The sequence below is a fragment of the Chamaea fasciata genome, unplaced genomic scaffold, assembly GCF_029207755.1.
Source record: "Chamaea fasciata isolate MVZ Bird 193981 ecotype frontalis unplaced genomic scaffold, bChaFas1.0.hap1 SCAF_20, whole genome shotgun sequence".
Classification (NCBI taxonomy): Eukaryota; Metazoa; Chordata; class Aves; order Passeriformes; family Sylviidae; genus Chamaea; species Chamaea fasciata.
This window is the reverse complement of record NW_027094105.1, coordinates 1,064,670-1,088,199: the sequence shown is the minus strand read 5'-3', so window position 1 is coordinate 1,088,199 and position 23,530 is coordinate 1,064,670. Positions and strand designations below refer to the sequence as shown.

Here is a 23,530-nt window from a genome sequence, read left to right as displayed (position 1 = left end):
GCATCATCCCTGCAGCAGCGCTGCCTGGCCTGGCTGCTCACCCCACAGCCACCCAAGGGGCCTCCTCATCGTGCTGCTGCTGGAAAATCAGTCAGTGCTCCTGATGATGCCCCCAGCCAGGGGCCTGGGGGTGGGTGTTGGGCAGGATTTATTGTCTGTGTGCTCAGAAACGCGTTTCGCTGGCTCTGCCCCGAGATCCACTTTGTGATAGGGTTTGGTGGGAATGGTGGTGTTAGGTTGGAGGTTGGGCTTGATGCTCTTGGAGGTCTTTCCCAACCTTAATGATTCTGTGACTCCCTGAATCTGGTTCTGTGCTCTCTCCAAGTTGCCTCCCAGTAGCTGCTCTGTTTTAGTGTGTGATGTGAGACACTTCAGCATTTGGAATGGTTTTGGTAGGAATGCTTCCGCTGTCTTCAGTCCTGGCTGGTGTGAGAGCCTGGTCTTATGTTTTATGTTTGTAGAATAGTAAAATGCAGCAACTAGATAAATTCACGAAAGGAATTTCTGCCAACAGCAGCCAAGCACAAAGACAACACCTCTGTCCTGTGAAAGCCCTCAGTGGCTCGGTGGAGGATGGGAGATGATTCTGGAGATGTTGCACTTAGGCTTTCCCTGCTTTTATACACTTTTCTAACCCTTCTATGGGCCCATGGTCTGAGGCTGCTCAGCTTTCCGCCTGCAGGCACTCTCAGGAGTGGACCGGCTGCTTTCCCCTTGTGCAAAGGCTTGGTCCTCCACAAAGCCAAGTGATAAACACAGGATGCAGGAGCCAGAGCGTTTCACACTCACTGTGTGAGGACTGATGGGTCTGGAGCCAGGCCAGGACTGCTGCCAGACACCCTGAACCGGCCTTCTACCTGTGCCATGGAACAGTGATGGTGCTCTGTGTTCTGAGAAGGACTCTTTTCTTCCAAGAACTGCTGGAACAGCCAGAGAGGTGTTTTCCATTCCAGTGTGCTGGACTGTGCAGCTCCTCATGCCTTCCCTTGCTGTGCTCACGGCCCCTGGAGAGCATTGCTGGGGTAAGGTGAAGAGCCCAGGCCTCCCTCAGTACCCAGGAGGGCGTAACAGGGGCTGATGTGTCCACAGCTGGACCCAGCAGCTTTCATTCTGTCCAGGATGTCTCCAGCCACCTGAGTCGTGAGAGGAAGGTTGGTTATGGATTCAGTCATAGAATCTAGATGGGCTTGGGTTGGAAGAGACCTTAAAGCTCCTCTCATTCCACTCCTCTTCCGTGGGCAGGGACACCTTTCATTATCCCAGGTGTTCTTACAGGTCTGACTTTACTGATTGTGTTCTGTATTCTAACTTAAATACATAAAAATGCAGCACGGAGTGAGTGTTTAACTATGAAAATAAGTTAATGGGTAAGATGTTGAAGTGTGAAGGTTTTGGGGCATTTTTCGTTGCCCTTCAAATCAGTTTATTCTGTTTGATGTGTTTTACACTTCATTAAAAACCAAGTTAATGCTCATTCAGACTGACCTTAACACCTTAAGTGACTCACATTAAGTGACTCCCAGAGTTGTAGCCCCTCAAAATTTTATTTAGCCATAGAGAATGGGAATTGTTCGAGTCTTCAGCAGTCTCCATTTAGCTCAAAGCTGTGGGAGATGGTTGGAGAAAAATAAATCTTGTATCCCCTGAGCACAGGGGGGTTGAGACTTAAGCTGTGCCCAGGTTTCCTGTTTCCCCACACTGCTGGAGGAGGGCAGTAGTTGCATTGGCTTTGCAAAGACATGGATTAGAGCCTTCAGAACAGAAGATCTGGCAGTTCAGAGGCCAGGCTGTGTGTGGTGGCCAACCCCGGTGCCTGCCACGTGCTGGGCTGCCTAGCCACCTCTGCAAGTGCCACTGCCTGCTGGTGCTGCCAGGGGACGGGCACTGCTGGCCACACGGGCTCCGAGCTGCTTTGGATGGCCGGGCAGGGACTGAGGAATCCCTCGGGCGCCTGCACAGCAAATCCACCCGATTGACTGCTGAAATGGGAAGTGTCGCTTCTGTCCCCAGAGGCTGCTGTGCCAGGGCTGTGCAGTGATGTGGAGCCTCTTCTGGGGCTGTTTGCAGACCAGACCGTGGTGGGGAGCGCAGAGGGTGGGTTTGGGGACAGAGTCAGGCCTGAGCTCTGCATCGTTGGCAAAGAGAGCTCAGAAGAGGCTGCTGGGTCTCGGGTGTTGGAGTATTTTTGCCAAATCCCCCTTGGTAGGAGCAGGCAGCTGTGGCAGCTTCCCGATGGAGGCTTTGCTGTTGAATTTGTGTTTGTGCTCACAGTGGCTCCCTGTCCCACCACGTCCCCTGCCCATGGGAACGCTGCTGGGAACTGCAGTTTTCTGGGACAAAGCTCTCAACAGACCCCAAGGAGCAGTCCCTGGTTATTTGTTGTGTGTCAGTCTGTATAAACACTCCCTGGATAGTGGGAGCTCACCACCTGGATCCCTCCGTCCTGGAATAACCTTCTTAGCTTCGAGAAGCAATCAAATGACCCTGTTTTCCTTTAATCATAATTGCAAGGGCCATAAGTGGTTTGGAGAGCCCTTAACATTGTTTCCTTCACTGGCCAGGTTGTCTCTATCTGCTTTTTGATGTTTTGACTATCCAGAAGAGTCTGGGGATGACCCTTGCCACTTAGATATCCTCTCCAAGACAAAGCAATGCTTTAGTGAATAAAAAGCGAGACTGAAATTCAAGAGATAAGTGTCTGATTCTCACAAAATCTTCTCCTGTGGATCTGGGCAGGGTATATGATCTTAGATTTTCCAGCTCAAGAAATGAAGAGAAATTATGTGTCAGCTCACATCAAAATTGTCAACCCTAACTGATGTGTGGGGGACAGCAGGATGTTTTGGGCATTTCGGTTGGTGTCTCTCATAGCTTTGAGTGTCTTACAGTGACTGAGGGAGGTTTACTTGAGCCTCTGGAGCCCTCTTGCCATAGAAGCTCTCATCCTTTGCTTTGTCCTTCTCCTCTTTAGAGGCACAAAAACATCACCAGGTCAGCTTCAGGATGGCTTTGTCCTGGTAGACCTGAGTGGGGTTTTTTGTGCTGGAGATAAGCAGTGGAGCATCGGCCAGTGTCCTTAGCAGAGTGCCAGGGGTCCCGGTGTGCCTGCAGATCAATTGCTGTGTCATTATAAAGGTGGCTGTTTTCAGGTCAGAGCTCAGGTAACCTACAATAAGCTCTCAACACCTTGAGTATTTTATCCTCAGTCTGTGGGTGAACTCCTTTAGTGCTGCCAGGCTGCCATCTTTCACAGATGGTGAATTTTCTTCCAAACTAGCAATAAACAATACTAACAGTAATAATAAAAAGTTGCTTCTATTTTATGTTTTGAGCACTGACAATAGCCTTTGGAAAAGTCCAGTGTTCCTTGCCGAGGAGGTCGCCATGGCTACTGTCCATGCTGGGTTTAACAGTCCTGCTGGCTAATGCAGCACAAACAGATTTGGCTTTTCCTTCTGGCTGTAATGAATAGCAAACTGCTGTGTATTCATTAAGGGAAGCAACTTGCAGAGGTTAAGTGTTTGATTTCTGGAGCTGCTGTTGAGGGCAGTCATCAAAAATAAATTGGGCAGCCAAGGAGGAAAAGGGGTTTATAAGACATAAAGTGAGAAGAAAATAATTGCTACCTCATTCCATGTTTCTTTCCTTGGGTTTTGTAGCTGTAAGTCAGGATCTCAGGGCCCAAGCCATGCAGATTTTTGTTAGATGTGATCAGATTTGCTGGAGAGTGAGCTTTGTTTTTGACAGGAACCCATCTGACTAATTCAGCAAAAATAAACAGGCTCTCAGACTGCAGTCATCCAGGCCAGGCAGGATGGAGGAAAACGGGGCTGACTCCAGAGTCTGAGCAGCACCAGGGAGTCCAGACAATGCTCTGTCCACCTCTCCAGCCTGGAAAGGCTCCTCATCATCCAGGCCCTGCCACAGCCTGTGAGGAGGGATGGGCCCCTGTCACATTCCTGCTCTAGGATGTGAGGAGCTTCTTCCTTTCCCGTCCTGGGTGAATTTGTTGCACATGAAATGGAAACGGCACAAAATAAAGACGTCACCGGTGGTGTCGGCACACTGAACAGCCTCGTCGTCCTCAGGGAACACCCCTGGCCTCCTCTATGGCCCCTCAGGGGCAGCAGGACTCCCTTTGGTCTCCAGATAAGTGTCTTCCAGCCCTTTTTCCAGGATAAAGTCCTTCTGCTGCCAGTTGGTTTGGGGTTTGGTTAGTTCCTACTTGCACAGTTTGGCTGCTTAAAGATGCGTCTTGTTTAAATGAATCCAGCACACCCATCGATCCAGATGGCATTGTATTAGTGACCTGTCCTCTTTAATTATGTGCAACTAATTTTTAATTTTATGTTCTCTACAAACATGACGGGGAATGATTTTCTAGCTGCTTGTAAATCGGTGATACATATTGAATCCTTTCAGGGACTGCTTTCTCTTGGAAGAAATGAGGATTCTCTCATTACGGTTGGTTTTCAAAATTTATCAGATAGCTGGTTTTTAATCCATTTAGTATGTGTTTACATTGATTTCTGTTTTAGGGCTGTTTTTTTTGTTTTAATTTATTTTTTTGACTCAACATCTTGTGCAATAGTAAGCTGTGCAAAAATCTAAGTCTCTTATGCTAAAGCAGTTATCTTTCTCAACCAAACCCATAAATCTTATCAGGAAGTAACTCAAAGTCTGTTTGACAAGGCTGGTTTTCTTTCTTCTTTCCCTTATAAAGGCATCTAGGCTGAATTTCTTGCTGCACCATTTTCATGCAGGTTTGCATAGGTGTTCACACCTGCAGCAAAATTAATTTGAAACCTTTCCCCACGTTTCTCTGTGTGAGGTGGTGGTTGTGTCTGCTCTGAGCATGGGAATTTCTCTCTTTTGTCTGGCAGTGTCACACAATCAGTGCCATTTCTTCATAATTGTATTTTTTGTTAGGGAGGACAATGCCACGTGGTGCTGACAGAGAGAGACTGAGCTGGGAGGTGTTGGGAAGCTCTGTTAAAAATCCATCTTACTGTTCCCTTGTGATCTGACCTGCTGACATTTGGTGGGGCAGGACACAGCAGGGATGTGTATCCAAACCCCAGTCCTTGTCTGGGAGTCTCACGGGGACCTGAGGAGGAGGACCTGGACCTAGGAATAGTTCAGGGGCACTGAAGGGATGGGGTCCCCTCACCTGCTCAGCGTTGTAGCTGTTTTCACAGCTGGATCAGCCCCTGCTGGTTCGTGCCCATGAAATGCTTGTGTGATGGTGTCACTGTCGTGTCACTGTGGTGTCCTGGGATGGGGTTTGGGTGCCCAGGAATGGGGCACCACCTCCAGCCGTGCCGGCAGCACCCATCAGTTGGATGACTGAAAGTCATGGAACGTCCCTCCACGATGAATTTCCCCCTCCAGCTCTGGCATGCAGGAGTCATTGCCTCTCTTGGTGGCCCTTGCAGTGTTTTCCTGGGGAGAAGGAGGTGTCAGTGCTGGTGGGTGAGGTGACATCCCCTGGGTGTCACTGATCCCAGGGCATCCTGTGGTCACACCAGCAGCTGCTACAAAAGGTTGTGTTAGCCAAGAGCTGCCTCTGCCTTGGAGCATCCTTAAGAGGCTCAGGAGCCTTTTCCAGAAAAAGTCCAGTGAAGTCAAATGGAAAACTTGATAAGCTGAAAAGCCTCGAGATGAGATTTAGAAGGGAATAGGAGACTCTGAGTGTGTCTGAATGGCTTTGGAGGTCAGGGAGTGCCCTGTGTGTGCCTGAGCTCTGGGGCAGGAGGAGAGGGCGGGCAGGGGTAACCCCATGGTTGTGGTTGGAAGATGAGAAGCTGGAGAGTGGAGGAGCCAAATCTCATCAGGCTTCATATTTAGCCTGTTTGGTGTTGCTCTGAGGGTATTTTGGGCATGTCCCGTGTTTGCTGCCCTTGGCAAATACTGAGCCGTGGAGGGACTGGAGGGCTGGGTCTGCTGGGTGCTGGCAGACTGAGAGGTGAGAGTTCCTGTGCCAGGGTCCAGGTCCTGCAAGGGTGTGTGTGTCCTCATAGGTCCATGGTGAGCAGCTGCCCCTAAGCCAGGCTGCAAATGTGCCAGGAGTCAGCCCAGGGCCTTATTCCTAGCTTTAAGTCAGGCCCTAAGGCACCAAAGAGCTCGGCAGTGGGGGGCCAGGCTGAAGCACAAGCCAGTGTGTGTGAGGGTCTGTGAATAAGCATTTGTTTCCTATGCATTGGGCTGAAATCTTTTGTTGCCTTTATGGGTAAAATGAAACTTGGTGGTGAATCAGCCCCTTTAAAATCACATACAGTGCTGTAGATCTGGAGCCTGCTGCTAGAGATCAGTGATGGTAAGAGCATCAGAAATTTGAAACATCTTTATTTGGATGCTGAAAGCCTCCGTGGTTAATAGAGCTGGGGTATAAGGTTTTTATTAGAGAGAAACCCCTGTAGTTTAAGGGAAAAGCCAGGCCCCAACTGATCAAATTAAGCAGAAGCATCCTCACGCACGGGGTGGGCTGTAATTGCTCACTTCAGAATTTCTCTGCCTCTCTCTGCCTTTCAGCTGAGGACAGCACTGCCACAGTCAGGACATCATCTCTGCTGCTGCCAGGTGTCCCTGTTGTCCCTCTGTGCTCAGAGGACAAAGTCTCAGAGTAGATTCTGGTGATGCTTTTAAGGAGAAGATCATTGACTCTTGGGCTGGAGGGACGGAACCAAAGGGGGACATTTGGGGCTGCAGAGGAGCAGCAGTGCTTGGTTTGAGGAGAGGCACTTCAGGCACCCAGAGTGAGCAAACACAGAATCCTCACTGGGAAAAACTTGGGTGTGGCTCTCCAGGAGCAGCAGGGCAGAGCTCGGATCTGTGTCCAGCAGCACAGTCTGTGTGGGAATTACTGTCAGACTCCTTGGGACATTCCCAGGGAGATGGGATAGGTGATGAGGAGCTTGGAGAAGGCTTTAAAACAAGGCTTGGAGCGTTTTTTGAATGAATCAGAGGGAAAAATGCGAAAGAATTCAGGGAAAGGAGAGTTGCGACATCAGTGTGGTGTGGTGTGACGCAGGAGCGCGGCGGGGGCCTCTCGCGGGAGGTGCTCAGGAAGGTGCTGGTGCTCTGGGGTTCCCAAACTCTGGAAGGAGCTCGGCATTAATGATGGAGGAGCCCAGGAGGGATCTGAGCTGGCCCATCCTCTCCAGTCCTGATGGAGATCAGCACAGATGCCGGGACTGGTGCTCTTACCCGAGTTGTGAACACTCCTTTCCCCCATTCAATTTTTACTTTACTAAAATGAATATCATGGACTTCTTAATAGTCATAGGAGCATAAAAATCTCAGTGTATCACAATTCATCTTCCTTTAAAAATTGAATTTCTGTTGAATTATGCCTTGCTGCTGTAGTGCTGGGGAAAAGCTCTTATTATTCATAACTATAAATACAGCGATGTCGAGATTTAACTGGTGCCTGAAGGCTTTATGCTGCACTTTCATATTGACAAAGCAAACACTCTTATGGATCGCTTGGAGTTTATGGGGCCGGAGGCAGGTGAGCCCTTCCCCACTGCTGGGAGCAGAACCCAGCAGTGCCCCTCTCCAGTGCCCATCTCTCATTAAGCAGGAGGACTTGGGGTCACTTTGGCCCTTTGGGATGGAGATAAAAGACCACCAAAAAAAAAAGGAAAGGAAAGAAAGATATGAATACCCAGTTGGGTGGGTGAGGAAAACCCACCTGCTTTGGTCAGGGTGCTGGAGGACACATTTCGGGAGGAGCAGCATCAGCTTGGGTTTGGAGAGCAGCTTCCATGGAGTGAAGGACAAGGTTCAAGAGGTAGGGACTGAGATGAGCCCTCCAGAAACTGGCTGAATGGTCTGGGCCTGCAATTGGAGCTAAATTAAAGAGATTATTTGCTTTTTGTTGCAAGGTTCTCACATCCTCCTCTTTGTGGGCATCAGTGAACACTTGAATGTCCCTCCTTGTCCCAGCTGAACATTTAAATAGACATTGGCTCCATCGTGCAGTGGCTGATGGGGACAGCCCTGGCTGGGTAGAAGTTTGCTGAAGTTTATATTTTGCTTTTTCAGCATCTATTTTGGGTCTGAAGCATGGAGAAGTCCCATAATTTAGTGTTCAGCTGAGGCAGAACTTGAGGCCTTCATATGGATTTGACACAAAAGAGAAGGGACTTAATCTTTTACAGGAAATAATTAACATATGGAAACAGTTCTTAAAAACGAGATTGGGTAAATTTGGTCTCGAGGGACAAGGTGGGAAAGATTCTGACTGGATTTGGAAGGAATTTTTTTGTGTGTGGTTATAATTAGACATTTACACATAGCAAAAGAAATCTTGCTGTTGGATGTTGGTTATCATGGCCCGTAGGTTGTTTGGAGTTTTTTTTGGTTTATGAACGCTTTTCTTTAAATAGCACTTGAGCCTTGCAGAAGTTTGGCAGTGGCATGTTTAACTTTTGACTTAGTTTGGATGTTCAATATTTTTCTTACAAAATAACTCTGCTGCATTTTTATTTTTAATAACAAAAATGAATAATCTCTTGGGAACTGAAATTCTGTATTTGAGAAATTGCAAAGCCTCCATTTTGGGCTTTGTTCCACCGAAAGCAAGACAACAAAATCAGTGATTTCATGGTAGTTGTATTTTCTATTGCATTTCCAAACTGGTTTCTGTGCAGGCATGCCGAGTGATGATGAAAAGTTCTAAAAATGAGATACCTGACTCCAGGGCTGGAGCCAGGCTGGGAAAGCTGGGGGTGCTCACCTGGAGAGGAGAAGGCTCCAAGGAGAGCTCAGAGCCCCTGCCAGGGCCTAAAGGGGCTCCAGGAGAGCTGCAGAGGGACTGGGGACAAGGGATGGAGGGACAGGACACAGGGAATGGCTTCCCACTGCCACAGGGCAGGGATGGATGGGATATTGGGAAGGAATTGTTCCCTGGGAGGATGGGCAGGCCCTGGCACAGGGTGCCCAGAGCAGCTGTGGCTGCCCCTGGATCCCTGGAAGTGTCCAAGGCCAGGCTGGACAGGGCTTGGAGTGGCCTGGGACAATGGGAGGTGTCCCTGCCCATGGCTGGGTTGGCAGAGGATGATCTTTAATATCCCTTCCAAACCAAAGCAGTCTGTGATTCCACGGGATTTATTTTAGTAAAAGACAAGGGGTTTCTGACCTGTTCCAGTCTTGGAGAACTCTGGAGCCGTGGGTTGCAAATACCAGTGCAGAGGAAGGATGAGTGGATGAATGGATCCCTAATAAAAGGGGAGATGCAGCTCGGTGCCCTGTGAGCTGAGCTGGTGCCCAGGAAACCATGGATGGGGAATGCTCTGGTCCCTGTGAGTGAGCCACGGCACAGGGACAGTCACCAGGGCAGGGGTGGCACGGTGACAGTCGCCAGGGCCGGGGTCCCGGCTGTGACAGTGCTCACCTCTTGCCTCCAGCACATCTTTTAAATTCAGGAGCAGGCAATGTTTGTGCTTGGGTTTTTTCCATGGGAATGGGCCCTTTATCAGTAAATCAGAGCCTCCCTGGGCTGTTGAGCCTTGCAGGTTCCTTAAGGGTGTTCTTTCACCTGATTTTGGCAAGGCAGGTGGATGCTGGTTAATGATTGCCTGGGACTGCTCCTGACTGGGCTCAGTGAATGCCTGAGCGAGCACAGAGCTGAGCCTGGGCGAGGGACCACGTCCTGGAGCTCATCCCACATCCCAGCACAGGAGCAGTGCTGGGGCAGCACCAGTGCCTTGGGTCTGACCCACCTTGCTCCCAAAACTGGCAGGGTGGGCCCTGGTCCTCTGTGCAGATTCACAGAGTCTGAACGTGACAGGAATTGGAGGAATTGGGGAGCAGAGCCCAGGTGGTGGCACAGCAGCAGGTGGGTGGAGGGGAAGGCCTGGATGCCTGAACTTGTAGGATTTCATTTAAAGCCAGGCTTTGCTCCTTGCATGTCTGCTTCTCACAAGGGAGAAAAACCCCAGCTCAGAGGCCCAGGCCTCCGAGCAGCTGGTTTTTATTTATTAAATAAATTGGTTGTTGCTAAAAGATGCTTATAATTATTTATTGCTTATAGATCTACATCCTCTTGATGCTCTTGGGTGCAGGAAGCTGAGGTGGGGACCCAGGGCAGCTCAGCCACCTTCCCCTGCAGGACCACAACCCCTGGGGCATCTACCCAGCAGCACCTTCAGGTGACACCCCCAAAGGCCCTTTTATTTTTATCGATTTGCCAGCAAGGCAGTTATTCCAGCAATGCCTGGCTGCTGCTCCTGGCCATTCCTGGCTGCCCAGCCGGCTCCGTGTCGCGTGGTTTAATGATTGCAGACTTTAGTGCTGGTTAAATAGTGCTCAACAAGGAAACGGGGGAAAAACCACACTGGGATAATCTAAGAAAAACAAGGATTATAAAAATGGCTTGGAGGTGCTGGCTGTTGGAAGCAAAACCTATTTTGTGGGTTTGCTGCTGCACCTTTGCTGGGAAAAAGAAATTAAAAAAAATTGGAGCAGTTGTTGCGGTCGTTTTCTCAGCAGATGGGCTGCTCCATCGGCAGCACGTTCACCCGTCTGGAAAGCAATTATGTTGCTTGGCCCAGTCTTGATTTGCACTTCTATTAGCACGGGCTTAACTATTGCTGCCTTGGGAAGGAGGCTCCATGGATTAGTTCCTCTTGAAAACAAAAAAAACCAAAACAAAATCAAGCCCATGATGCGCCATGAAAATGTTTTTAAAAAAAAAAAAAAAAGGAAAAAAAAATTGATGCCATTTCAGTGCCATTTTGATTCAAAATGTTTCAAAAAACTGCTGGAAGGTCACCTTAATATTCAGGTTATTGGTGGCAATGCAAGAGGAAATTTAAAACAATATAATGATGAGCGGTGCTAGCTCCGCAGCCTTTTTAGCAGCATTGTCTGCCGTGGGGAGTTCTCCTTGTGTAGGTCAAGAAATGCACTGTTAATGTTTTATATTTAATTCTTTTGTTATAAGGGAGGACACAATTCATGACATTGGCATTCCTGTGGTGCTGGCAAGAGCTGCTGGAAAAAGATCCACTCTTGACATGCTGAGAGGTCCCCAAAGCTGGCATGGACCAGGATGGGGACAAGGGCAGGGCCCTGGGCAGGGACAGGGCCCTCTTCTCTCTCGTCAGGCAGAGCAGGATTTCTCCTGTCTCAGGTGTCAGTCAGGGAACCCACATGTGGATGGATCAATGCATGGATATTCCACAGGGCTGAAGCTTCTGCTCACTTATTTTAGTGTATTTGCTAAAGCATTAATAGGAGCTACCCAAAAAAAGCCCTAAAAGGGTTCTTAAGTGTGGTGTTTTTTTGGGTTTTTTGGGGTTTTTTGTGCATGTGCAAGCTTGAGGTATTTAAGGCCTTCCCAAAATTCGAATGTGCTGGCCCTGGGATGGGATTTGGGCAGCACCTGCCTGGTGGCTGCCTGGGAGTGGACCCTGCTGGGGTGTGGGTTTGACTGGAGCTGGTTGTTAAAATTCTTCTCAACTTCCTCATTGCTCCAAAGCCTTTCCTTTCTGTCAAGCTGACAGCAGTGTCGAGGAGGACATGGCTTAGTGCTGTTTTATATTTATTTCCTAGTTCTGTTGGAAAAGAAATGAGTGGGAGTTGCTATGACTCCACAAGGCCACCAGGCATATGATATGGCCAGGATTCATTGATGTTATTTCTTCTTCATTTCATCAAAAAAGGATAAAAATTTATATGAACAGCAGGGGAAAGGTCCATTTGGAGTTGGTTTGTGGTGTCTGTGCCACCAGCACCAGCTGTGCCATCCTCAGCCCCGCAGCTGGGATTGACCACTCACCTGTGCAGCCCTGGTTTGGCTTTGGCTGCAGGCGTGGCAGGAGGCAGGGGATGGGTGCAGGGGTCTGGCCCAGTGCTGGGTGCCCACTCTACACGGGGTTCCTGCTCCAGTGCTCAGGGCTTTTCCAGCTCTGGGTGCCCTCTCCAGCCCTGGGTTCCTGTTCCAGCCCTGGGTGTCCTCTCCAGCCCTGGGTTCCTGTTCCAGCCCTGGGTGTCCTCTCCAGCCCTGGGTTCCTGTTCCAGCCCTGGGTGCCCTCTCCAGCCCTGGGTTCCTGTTCCAGCCCTGGGTGTCCTCTCCAGCCCTGGGTTCCTGTTCCAGCCCTGGGTGTCCTCTCCAGCCCTGGGTTCCTGTTCCAGCCCTGGGTGCCCTCTCCAGCCCTGGGTGTCCTCTCCAGCCCTGGGTGTCCTCTCCAGCCCTGGGTTCCTGTTCCAGCCCTGGGTTCCTGTTCCAGCCCTGGGTTCCTGTTCCAGCCCTGGATGTCCTCTCCAGCCCTGGGTGTCCTCTCCAGCCCTGGGTGTCCTCTCCAGCCCTGGGTGCCCTCTCCAGCCCTGGGTTCCTATTCCAGCCCTGGATGTCCTCTCCAGCCCTGGGTTCCTGTTCCAGCCCTGGGTGTCCTCTCCAGCCCTGGGTTCCTGTTCCAGCCCTGGGTGTCCTCTCCAGCCCTGGGTTCCTGTTCCAGCCCTGGGTGTCCTCTCCAGCCCTGGGTGTCCTCTCCAGCCCTGGGTGCCCTCTCCAGCCCTGGGTTCCTGCTCGGTGAGGCTGCAGAGATCCCAGGGCTGGCTGTGGTGGGAGGCCCTGCTCTGGTTTTGTGTATAATAAAGCTCCTGGTGTGTTCCCACCCCAGAGCAGGAGCTGACAGCCATTTTGCTCGCCATTAATAGCTCAGCCTAATCTCCCAACAAGACTTTTCCTGTGATATTGCTGTAAAACAAAGCAAAACAAAACAACCTTTCTTCCTTCAGTATCTCCATTGCACCACCCCCTCCCAAACAAACACGAAAAAATCCCGATTCCTCCTCTCCTCTGAGGAACAATGACTCATTCAAATTTTTTTTCCTTTTTTTTTTTTTTTTCTTTACTGTTTTTTAAATTTATTTTCATTTTGGCCTGTGCCTCAGAGGGGCGGCGCTGGCAGCGGCACCACTGGTGAGGATTGCTCAGCTCTAACCAGCCTTGCCTCTGACTCTTTCTAACTCTGCCAGAACTTTTTTAAGTGTTTGGACTGAAGTTTTCCAAGCCAGGTGTTTGCCTAAGGGGGAAATTTGTTTGGAGAAGCCACAGCAAAAACTCTCACTGCTCTGGCTAATGAATGGGCTCCGAGGAAGGAGGGGTTTGCCCACGGTGAGCCCCAAAATTGATGGGGGTGGGGAGGAACCAGGCTTGCCTGAGCCCTTAGAGGGGAATTCCTACCTTTTCCTGATCTTTAGGAATTGTTGTGAGTTGAAGTCCTTCCCTCCTAAGTGTGGTTAAATGTCTCAGGGGTTTGGGGCTGGCACCGTCACCGAGCTCTTTGCTTTAGGGAAAGAGGAAAACTATGGTTGGGTGTCAAGTGGGAAAGTGGGAGAACTTTTTATATTTCAGGGATGTGGCACAGGGAAAAAACACTCTGATCCAGCTGAGTTGTTCACCTCGGGAGGTACCCGAGGTGTGAATGCTCAGCTGAGCCTCAGGAGGTGTTGGCTGAGGGGCTGAGCAGAGCATCCCTGCCCAAACCTAGAGGGCAAGAAAAGAGCAAATATAGGAGGGGGAAAAAACCCAACCAGAAAAAAAAAATAGAGAAAATAATAATAATTTCTAGAAAATATTCTAAAAATTCTATTTCTAAGAAAAAAAAAAAAAAAATCTGGGGCCTGACAGAACCCAGCCAAGTCAGTCTGGCTGCTGGAATTTTTTTCTTTCCCCTTATCTTAATTTTTATCTAAATCAGATGGAATGCTGGACAGACTGAGGGTCCCATGGAAGGAGTGATGTGTGTTCACCACCTCAAGGTCAGAGCACAGGCCAGGCTGGTGGCACCTCAGGGCTGGTAACATCTCAAGGCTGGTGGCATCTCAGGGCTGGTGGCATGTCACACAGGGTACATTCCACCCAAATGTTTTGGCAGTTTCTCACTTTCTGATTTTGCAAGAGTGTTATTTTTTCAGTGTTGGTTTTAATGTAAACCCTGCATAAGGTTCTGTTTCCAGGATGGGCTTTTAATCCTGGAATTATCTGATGGTGCTGACCATGGTCTGTCAGACTCCCCGGGATTTATGAGCTGTCACTTGATGCCTCTCCTTGTTTACTTTCTCTCACTTTATCTGCTAATTTCCAGATTCTTTCACGTTTTTCCTTTCAACTTAATGCCTTAATTCTGGTGCTTTATTAATCTATCTAATTATGTTGAGTTCAAGTTGTTTGAAATCCACTTATGTTGGTATAGGAAGTACTTACTGTATTAATCAAACGATCCAAGGTGGCTTCTCCTCTGAAGTCCCTAATTTGTGCTATACATATTCCTGCTAATAACATCCAACTTTGTAACAATGCACGTTTCCTCTATGTTTCCAAGGAGACCCTGAAATGTATTAATTCTCTGATTTTTTTCAAGTACACCAATAATTTATCTGGGATTGTGAGATGTTCCCTTGTGTGGACACATCAAACACCAGCAGCCTCTGAAATCCCAGCAATGGATTGGCAAACCGTTATGCAGGGCTGGCAAAAGGGCTGGAGGGAAACAGCTGCTTAGCACAGGAACTAGTTCTCTTAAAGATTTCAAATATATGTATTTAATAGAAATATTTTTATTACATATGTTACATATTATATAATATGATATATATTTGAAATAGCCCACTGGATATTTAATATTTGTATAATATAATAAATACAGAAAAAAATTTCTTAGAAATTTCAAAATTTTATTTGAATCAGCTTTTAGGGGGCAGGTAAGGGAGACGACCCTGGGAGGGCTCTTGTTTTGGGGGGAAGCATCTATTTTGTGATCAGCATTTTGTTTCTCCTCCTGGGGAAACAGGACCTTGGTGCTGCTGGGTTTTGCTGCATGAGTATATCGGAGCAAACGATGTGGACAGAGCTTTGCTCCATCTCTGCAGGAGCAGCACAGTGTTTCCCACCTCTATTACTGGATTCTTGTGACTCTTTTCCCTTGCTGGGTCATACAAGCAGTGAAACCTTGAAGAGGGGTGATAGTGGGGGTTTCCCCCAAATGTTGTGTCCCCTGGATACCCCAGCTCCATGGTGAACACTGGACAGGGGGAAGGTCATCAAAAACCTGCAGAAACCAAGTTTGTGAGTCAAACTGGAGCTTCCAGGTGTGGGATGTAGCCCTGGTTGGAGCTGTACGTGATACAGAGCAGCAGAACAGGGACGGGAAGGTGGCACCGAGTTAATTCTAGGTCTGACAAGCCCTGTTGCTGGTGAGGTTCAATCTCTAGGGTTTAGTTAGAGGACACCAAAGATGCTCAAGGAGCAGCATCTCAGTTGCTGGGACATCAGAGACAGCACCAGCCACAGTGACTCTGGGAATACAGGAGAAGCTGTGGAGATTGGAGGCATTTAGGGCACCAAACAGACTTTGGCTGATGCCTTCAGTCTCTCCACATCAGAGGCACACGGTGCTGTTGGGAACAGCAGGGAAGTGGTGGGGCCACTGACAACATGGGGCTGGTGCTCCAGCCTCTGAAAGTGCCCTGCTCTGCCCTGCTCTGCTCTGCAGGCTTTGCCCTGAGCTTCTTTTCTGGCATAAAAGTCGTGGTTTCTGCACAAGTCAAAGGCAGGGCTGTGCAGGAGCCGTGGCACAGGCTGGACTCACAGGGATCATGAGCATCCCTGTGCCTCAGCATATGGACACCGATGGCTTTTCCCGACAGCAGTTACCAGAATAAGGCTCGGGCACCAATTGTTTTCTCCCCTCCTGTGCTCCTCTGCCTCTGGAAGTGCTTGTTTTTCTGCTGGGTGATTTGGGAGCAAGAGTTCTCCCAGCTGGACTGGTCCTTCAGTGTGGGGCACGTTCCAGATGCCAACCCCTGTCCTGGCCATAAGTGTGTCACTCCAAGAATAGCATTAAGGTTTCAAATTGAAGGAGGGATATTTTTTTGTGTGTGTGGTGGTTAATGATTAATTAGGTCAAATCCTCCAAAATTAGACTGCTGGAGAAGGAATGGGCCAACAATTTGCATTTTGACAAAACCTTATGACAGAAACTGATGGGAGCTGATTCCACCTCCTCCCCCCTCACGCTCTGTCCCATGCCCCAAACTCACTTTTCCCCAGAAGAGGTTCCTTTTAAAAATTGTATCCATTAATATCCCAATTTCCTTTCCCCCCCCCCTTTTCAAATCTTGCATTAAACCCCTGTAGATTCTGCTTTAAGTAGGCAATTAAGCTAACAACATAATTATATCCCTTAATGCTCATTTTAACCGGTTTAGAGAAGAAACAAAAGGGGAAAGCAGCTTCAAATATATGGAAATAAAAGCTCTGTTGTAAAGATATTTTTGATACTCACGATAATTTGTGCAGAGTGCAGAGTTGGCCCATTAGAGGCTGCGGGGAAGCCTGGAGGTCACATTTAAGAGCCTCACGGGCACTGTGGGGTTTTGCCTTCCGAACGTCCTTTTTCTGAGCCCTACAAATTTTGGGGCATCCCAGGAGACTCCAGAGTGTTTCCACTTCTTCTTGTGCTGCCCAAGGGTGGCCGTGCCCTCACGGCAGCGAGCAAGGAAACTGCTGTGGGGCTGGACAACTGCTGCGGTTTTGTGCAGAGCACACAACGTCCACAAAAATCTGTCTGCAAGGCACAAAGTTTTGTGAAGCCCCTCGGAGCTTGGAGCCGAGGAGCTGTTTTGGCATCTTGCTGGGGCGGCCAAGCACTTGGCTGGAGCCTGACTTTCTAGGTTAACTGGTGAAAGGCTGAGAGTGCAGCACAGGCCCAAAGAACTGTGGACTTGCTGTCCTTTGCGGAATGGAATGGAATGGAATGGAATGGAATGGAATGGAATGGAATGGAATGGAATGGAATGGAATGGAATGGAATGGAATGGAGTGGAATGGAATGGAATGGAATGGAATGGAATGGAGTAGAATGGAATGGAATGGAATGGAATGGAATGGAATGGAATGGAATGGAATGGAATGGAATGGAATGGAATGGAATGGAGTGGAGTGGAGTGGAATGGAATGGAATGGAGTGGAATGGAATGGAATGGAATGGAATGGAATGGAATGGAGTAGAATAGAATAGAATAGAATAGAATAGAATAGAATAGAATAGGTTTGGGAAAAGACCTTTAAAGCCCGTTTTGTGAGCAGAGACACCTTCCACTATCCCAGGCTGCTTCAAGCCCTGTCCAGCCTGGCCTTGGAGACTTCCCAGGGATCCAAGGGCAGCCACGGCTTCTCTGAGCAACCTCTGCCAGTGTTTTACCACCCTCGTTGTAAAAACATTTTCCTTATACCTAATCTAAATCTCCACTCTTAGTTTAAAACCATCTCCTCTCATCACTACTGCCCTGCTAAAAACTCTGTCCCCATTTTTCCTTACAACCCCCCATTAAGTACTGAAAAGCCACAATAAGGTCTCCCCAGAGCCTTCTCTTCTCCAGGTGAACACCCCCAGTTCCCCTGGCTCCAGAGCAGAGGGGCTCCAGCCCTGGGAGCAGCTCTCTGGACTCTGACCAGCATCTTCAGGTCCTTCCTGTGCTGGGCCCCAGGGCTGGGGCAGCTCTGCAGGTGGGGGCTCACCTGAGTGGGGCAGAGGGGAAGAATTCCCCTCCCGTGCTGCCCACAGTGCTGAGGGATCAGTCCAGGGTGTGTTTGGCTTCTGGGCTGTGTGTTCACCTTCCCTGCCCTTTGCTCCCTCGCAGTGGAGGAGCCTCCAAGCAGCCTGGCCTGTGTTTGGGGCTCCTGGGGCAGGGAGCTCAGAGCTGGGGCTCCTGCCTCCTGTGACAGAGCTCATCTCGGTCTGGTGAGGAACACCAGCTGGATCATGGTCCCTCTCAGGAACAGCCTTTGAGGGTTTCAGCTGGCAGAAGAATCCTGTGTGATTCACTGGCTGTTGGCCTTTTATCTGTAGAATAAATGCTGGATAAGGAAGTGAAGGAGATAGAGGGATGGAGGGATGGAGGGATGGAGGGATGGAGGGATGGATGGAGGGATGGAGGGATGGATGGATGGAGGGATGGATGGAGGGATGGATGGAGGGATGGAGGGATGGATGGAGGGATGGATGGAGGGATGGATGGAGGGATGGATGGATGGATGGATGGATGGATGGATGGATGGATGGATGGAGGGATGGAGGGATGGATGGATGGATGGATGGATGGATGGATGGATGGAGGGATGGATGGAGGGATGGATGGATGGAGGGATGGAGGGATGGATGGAGGGATGGATGGAGGGATGGATGGAGGGATGGATGGAGGGAGGGATGGAGGGAGGGATGGAGGGATGGATGGATGGATGGATAGATGGATGGATGGATGGATGGATGGATGGATGGATGGATGGGTGGATGGATGGAGGGATGGATGGAGGGATGGGGGGATGGATGTTGCTCTTGTTTGAGCAGCATCTATTGCATGTCTGCTAATCACCACAGAATAATGGAATCATTTTGGTTGGAAAAGCTCCCTAAGGTCTTTGAGTCCAGCTATGGAGCCAGCACTGCCCAGCCAGCACTGGGAGTGCAGGGACTGTTTCCAGTGTCACACTCTGAGTTACCCCTAGTCCCAGCTCAGTCATGGTCCTGGCAGGTGTTCAGTGTGTCCTGGCAGGGTAAAGCTTGTCCATGGCACTCTGCTTCGAGCCTGTGCCCAAACAGTCTGGAGCCATCTGACCTGTGCAACCCTCTAATCCTGTTATGGATTTCCTGGTTCTTCCCTCTCCACCAAAGCCCAGTACTGTGGTGCTTTGCCAGGACCTCAGAGCAGCTCTGAATTCTGTCCTGGCTCCAGCTCACCCCACAGGGATGTGTCACAGTGGGTGAGGTGATGTCTGGCATTTGTGAGGAGCTGGAGATGCCCCAATTCAGTTGTCATTTCAACAAAAGCAGATGCTTTGGAGGGTTTGCAATGGTGCAGCTCTGACAGGCTCCCCATCCTCCCCGGGCCTGGGGCTCTGCTCCAGGCTCCCTCCAGAGGCTTTCCCCTAAACTCAGGAACATCCTGTGCCCTCCTTTGTGTTTAGGACCACGTGGAGGCCACGTGCATCAAAGCAGAGGTCCCTCACCCAGGATGGAATTTGGGGATTGGAGAACAGTCCCCAGTATTCCCCTGTTTTATACAGATACTTTGAACTGTCACAGTTTCCCATACATTGAATCCCACACTTGGAGTGTTATGTGCAGTAAACAATTCCTGAGTGAATTTCTCAGATGTTTAATTCAGTGGAGATGCTGTGCTCTCAGCCAGTCCTAAAAATGGTGATGCACCATGTTCCTTGGGTACAAACATTCATCTAGAAAATATCCATGGCCGCTGAGGTTATCCATGAGCTGGGTAGAAAATAAAGCACCCAAGGTGTCTGTAATGAAGTGTAGGTGAGCATCAGATTTTCTTTTCTAAGAAGAGCCTGTGGAATGTGGCACACATTTATCTTTTGCCAACTGGTGTCCAGAGGCTCTCTGGGGGCATCTGGAGGTGGAAACAGCCCTTGGCCTGATATTTGTTCATCCGAAGGGTCACAGATCCATGGGTTCATTGCTCTTTGCTCAGCCTGGAAACCCAATCAGCCCTATCCAGCTCCTGCAGCACCAGCCTGTGCTGCCTAACCCCAGATTCCGTTTGGGAATTGGGCGTTAATGGTGGGCTTGGGGATTTCTCTCTCATCCTTTGTCATGACCCTGGGCTGCACCAGAATTCTGGGGAGCCAATTGCACTTTCTGGCTTTTCTTCCTCAGGGTTTGCAGCAGCTGCTGCCCACAGATGGGCAGAGGACTCATGGTGCTGCCTGCGAAATTCAGCCCCAAAAGGGATTCTGTGGGAACGTTTTTACCTGTTTTGCATCACACTGGAGGTTTTCCAAGACAAATCTGTCCACTCTGCAGGGCTGTGCAAATAATTGATATTCTTGGTTTTCTTGAAGCTCTGAAAAATTGAAAAATTTCTTTTCAGACTGAGCCAGAAGAAAAATAGATTGATTTGATTTTTTTTTTTTTGGTTGCCCAGGAAATAAGGAATATCTTTTTGAGTTTCATAGGCTCGAGTCAAACAGAATCTGGGGCTTATGCTTCGTTTAGATTTTGAGCACATCTTACAGTTCTTGCTTTAAAAAATAAATAGGATGTATTTTGCCTATATGAATCAGAAATTTTAAATGTCAGGGACTGTGTCACTTCCAGTTTTTGAAAATGAGTACCATACTCTGCTGTGTGAATGGTGCAGCAGAAATGATACCAGTCCATGCCATGATCTCACTGTAGCTCCACTTTGGGCTGGAAATCATTTCCCAGCAGCTCTGTGTCCTCATTTTTTCCAGCTCCAGGAACGATGGAGAGTGGGAAGTCACCCTGGTTGGTCCCACTGATGTTTCTCCCCTCCAAACTGCTTGAAAAACCCTTTCCTTAGCCCAAACAATTGCTCAAAGGTGGAGATTTGAGAGTGAAAAAGTGCAGCTGGATGGTCCCTGGTGACGTCCAGCTCTTCCCAGTGCCGTGCCTGGGTGGAGGGCTCTGGGGGAGGGCTCAGGGTCCCATCCCTCTGCCCTGGGGCAGTGGTTGGGGTGTCTGGGCAGGGGGAGATGACGCTGCAGCTTTTACAGCACAAATGGACCAGGAAACATTGTTTTCCCTTTACTTTCCAAACCACCATCGTTCTTGGGAAGCCAGCAAAGCCACCCTCCCTTGGGGACACCAGCTTGGCCTTACTGGGGTTTTTGGTAGTTTTTATTTAGATTTCTTTCTCTTTTTTTTCAAAACTTTTTTTAAATCTTGGAGGTTTGTTTGTTTATTTGTTGATTTAGATCTGCTCAGGAAGTTGATCTGGTGATATTTATAGGATTTGTGGTTGGCTGATGGGAGTTATTTTGCAAGCAGAATTTCTAAGAATTCTACTCTCAGCCTGCTTTTTCTCCAGCTTCATTTCCTCCCTTCCTTCTCTTTTTTCTCTTTTTACTATTTTTTCCTTGCTTTTTTCTTTTTTTTTTTTTTTTTTTTTTTTTTTTTTTTTTTTTGGTTTTTGAGGGAGCCAGGCAGACTAAACCCTTTCCGAATTCTCCCCTGTAATTACTGCTCTTTCTTAAGTTTGAAGAAATTTGAAGCTTTGTATGCCTGCCCCCTTTCTTACTTTTAGACCGATGTGGTTTGACTATTTTTTTTCCCTTTCCAAAGTAAAATTACCACCATTTCATGCTATTTAAACGAACCAATCATACAAAATGGGGAGAGAAGGTGAAGTCCCACAGTTACCCACCCAGTGGAGAATGTTTTAGCTTCAACCTCACAGCCTGTCTATAAATGCTACATGGGATTTTGTAAAATAAGGATAAAATTTCTATTTTACAAGGAAAACTTTATATTTTGCAAATGCAGAGCCTTTCCTATGAGCACTGGGAGGAGGTCTTGTGTGCCACCCTTGGAGGGGCTCCTTGGACAAGGCTGGACCTCCTCATGGTGCTGTTCCTAACACCCTCTCACTGCAATACTTATCAAATTTTGCGATTTTTTTTTTCTATTCTAGATCAAATCTTCTGCCTTGAATTGTATTTTTCAAGTGTTTAAATTTTCACTGCTTATCTCAGATTGAAGCTGAACATTTTCAGCACGTTGCATCTCTGCAGTGCCCTTTGTACGGAGGGACCCAAAGTGTTCTTCAGAATTTCCCAGAAAAAGAGATAAAACCAACCCCAAAATGTACAATTCTGCCCAAGGATCTCACGACTCCCAGTGACACCAAATGGCTGAGCTGTGAGCTGGAGCAGCTCCCTGGGGGACGCTCCACAGCCTCTGCAGGTTTGAAGTGCAGAGTCTCAGCCCCATCAAAGCTTCTTCCAAGAAGTGCTTCCCCGCCGGCTCCTCGTGGCCCTGAGATCCACCACGCTGGGGCCAGGGCATGAACCACCAGTGCCCGCCCTCTGAGCATGAGCTTGGCACCACCTGGGGCCGAGTTTAGGTTTTCCTTGTGTGTTGGGTCTGTTCCCAGAGATCATCCGTGTGTCTGTTCCCATGATCCATCCGTGTGTCTGTTCCCAGAGATCATCCGTGTGTCTGTTCCCGGAGATCATCCGTGTGTCTGTTCCCATGATCCATCCATGTGTCTGTTCCCAGAGATCATCCGTGTGTCTGTTCCTATGATCCATCCGTGTGTCTGTTCCCATGATCCATCCGTGTGTCTGTTCCCATGATCCATCCGTGTGTCTGTTCCCGGAGATCCATCCGTGTGTCTGTTCCTATTATCCATCCGTGTGTCTGTTCCCATGATCCATCCGTGTGTCTGTTCCCATGATCCATCCGTGTGTCTGTTCCCAGAGATCATCCGTGTGTCTGTTCCCATGATCCATCCGTGTGTCTGTTCCCATGATCCATCCGTGTGTCTGTTCCCATGATCCATCCCTGTGTCTGTTCCCATGACCCATCCGTGTGTCTGTTCCCATGACCCATCCGTGTGTCTGTTCCCATGATCCATCCGTGTGTCTGTTCCCAGAGATCCATCCCTGTGTCTGTTCCCATGATCCATCCGTGTGTCTGTTCCCATGATCCATCCGTGTGTCTGTTCCCGGAGATCCATCCGTGTGTCTGTTCCCATGATCCATCCGTGTGTCTGTTCCCGGAGATCCATCCGTGTGTCTGTTCCCATGATCCATCCGTGTGTCTGTTCCCATGACCCATCCGTGTGTCTGTTCCCATGATCCATCCGTGTGTCTGTTCCCAGAGATCCATCCCTGTGTCTGTTCCCATGATCCATCCGTGTGTCTGTTCCCATGATCCATCCGTGTGTCTGTTCCCATGATCCATCCGTGTGTCTGTTCCTGGAGATCCATCCGTGTGTCTGTTCCCATGATCCATCCGTGTGTCTGTTCCCATGATCCATCCGTGTGTCTGTTCCCGGAGATCCATCCGTGTGTCTGTTCCCATGATCCATCCGTGTGTCTGTTCCCATGACCCATCCGTGTGTCTGTTCCTATGACCCATCCGTGTGTCTGTTCCCATGGCCCATCCGTGTGTCTCTGCGCTGGTGGAAGCCCCAGCAGGACTCTCAGCTTCCATGGGCGCAGGGGAGGTGCCCCTGGCTTTTCCTCAGGATCCTCTGTGAGGCTGGGGGAGCAGCACTGGGGCCTCTGCAGGGTCTTCAGGGTCCAGGCTCTGCTGGGCCATGCTGCTGTCGGAGCTCGTCCTGCTCCCACGTGTGTCAGCTGCAGGGACGTGGCATCCTCGCTCGTGTGCTGGGCCTTGCCCATCCCGCGCTGAGAGCTCAGGGCTCTCCTGGCTGGGCTGCCCCTCGGGCAAAGCCCCTGGGCTCCATGGGGCCCGTCCCCACCGGCGCTGCCTGGGGCCTCTGCCCGTGCCCAGCCCTGCCCTGCGGGGCCGCAGGGGCTCAGCCTGGGCAGGTTGAACTCTTTGTGCGAGAGAAGGGGGGGCCTCGGCTTGCCTCCCGCCAGCTGAGCTGTGGTGAGAGAATATTCGAATCCCAGAGTGCTTTGGCTTGGGAGGGACCTCAGCCATCATCTCCTCCTGCAGGGACACCTTCCACTATCCAGCCACAGCTGCTCTGGGCACCCTGTGCCAGGGCCTGCCCACCCTCC

The 23,530-nt window shown here is 49.5% G+C and overlaps 1 protein-coding gene across 1 annotated transcript in view; it reads left to right on the top strand.

The window, feature by feature from the left end:
* ZNF618 (zinc finger protein 618) overlaps nucleotides 1-23,530 on the top strand; it is a 148,523-nt gene that overhangs the window by 31,321 nt on the left and 93,672 nt on the right. The window lies entirely within an intron of this gene.